The following is a 1,567-nucleotide window of genomic DNA, read 5'->3' as shown; positions in this document are numbered from 1 at the left end:
TGGAGTCCAGCTTCTTTAGCTCTTTGTATATATTGGATATTAGTCCTCTATCAGATTTAGGATTGGTAAAAATCCTTTCCCAATCTGTTGGTGGCCTTTTTGTCTTATACCTTACAGAAGCTTTGCAATTTTATGAGGTCTCATTTGTCAATTCTTGATGTTATAGCACAAGCCATTGGTGTTCTGTTGAGAAAGGAAAAGGACCTCTTAACATGGATTCATACCATGTATACATGTGTTCTGTGTTTTCAGTCTTTAACAGAGCCTGCAACCTTTCGCTGAGAAGTTTAGAGTAGGGTCAGGAAAAACACACACAAATGAGACCATTGACCTGCCTGAGCTCTGAGATCACAGATAAGGCAAATGTGAGTGAGTATCTGTAGGACAGAAGTCTGTACCGTTCTTTCATCACTATTACTATATGGAAACAAGTGAGCACATCTTCTACCATGTTAACCCACCCATCATGTTGCATAGATGTATTTATGAAGTCTTTTTTTTCCATATCAACCCTTGTCTCCACTAAACTAGCAACCCCCATTTCCATTCAAAGCTTCCCTTTGCCCTACTTCCCCCTCCCAGATTTCCATCATTCACTGCTAATTGGATCACTAACATTAACATCTCTCTCATTCACAGCTAATTGGATCACTAACATTAGCATCTCTCTCCTAGTTCTCTCTGCTGAGGGTTTGCTTCCATGCTATCTTACTTCCATTGATGATTATTCTAAAGCATTGTTGATGGCTGGCTAGTCTGAATCACTGTTCTGATTTTGATCATAATTAACATGCACAAGACAAAAACCTGTGTCCGCTAATAAACTGATTGGTTTACAAATGACTTCTTTAAATCTAATTTTCTATGGAACTTTGAACTGAAATTCTGCTATTTTTAACAAATATCCTTGGCCAGGATTTTCTGCAGCAATAACAATCCATTCAGATTTATTTGTTAAAGCTAGAAGCTATTAAATCTAACATAATTTTCTGAATCTTTCCGGGATACCAGTTCACACTGAAACATACAAAATTCCTGCAATGAAAATATATGGAAAATTATAATAGAGTAAAATTTGTTTTTAAAGTAGACAATTAGGTTTTACTTTTAGGAGATCTCTTAGAAGGCACATGCATCTTTTTCTCTAAACCTTCTTTGGATCCAGAAGGGAAACTGAATATACACAGATTTAGAGCCCTTTATATGATATGTCTCCTCATCACCTTGAGCTATTTGTCTTAGTGTGCATCCTTTTGAGTGGTTCCAGATTCCTTCCCCTGTTTCTCGTAGTTTTTTTAGGGATGACTCTGACCTATTTAACCATTTGGGGCCTGTTCTCTCTTTATCTACTTGGATGGGATTCAGCTCAGAAGGCACTAGTAGAATCTCAGAAAGGAAATGATAGTGGTAACTGAAATTCTTGTAAGAGTTTCTCAAGCAGTTCACATTATTTTAATTATTTTAATTCATAATTATTTCTTCTATGTTTGTGCCACCCTGATTTGTGTGTGTGTGTGTGTGTGTATACATATATATATATATATATATATATATATATATATATATA

The 1,567-nt window shown here is 35.7% G+C and overlaps 1 pseudogene; it reads left to right on the top strand.

Annotated features, from left to right (window-relative positions):
* LOC110333470 overlaps positions 1-1,567 on the top strand; it is a 44,650-nt pseudogene that overhangs the window by 40,069 nt on the left and 3,014 nt on the right.

Source organism: Mus pahari, chromosome 15 (genome assembly GCF_900095145.1).
Source record: "Mus pahari chromosome 15, PAHARI_EIJ_v1.1, whole genome shotgun sequence".
Classification (NCBI taxonomy): Eukaryota; Metazoa; Chordata; class Mammalia; order Rodentia; family Muridae; genus Mus; species Mus pahari.
This window is presented reverse-complemented; position numbering and strand designations above follow the sequence as displayed.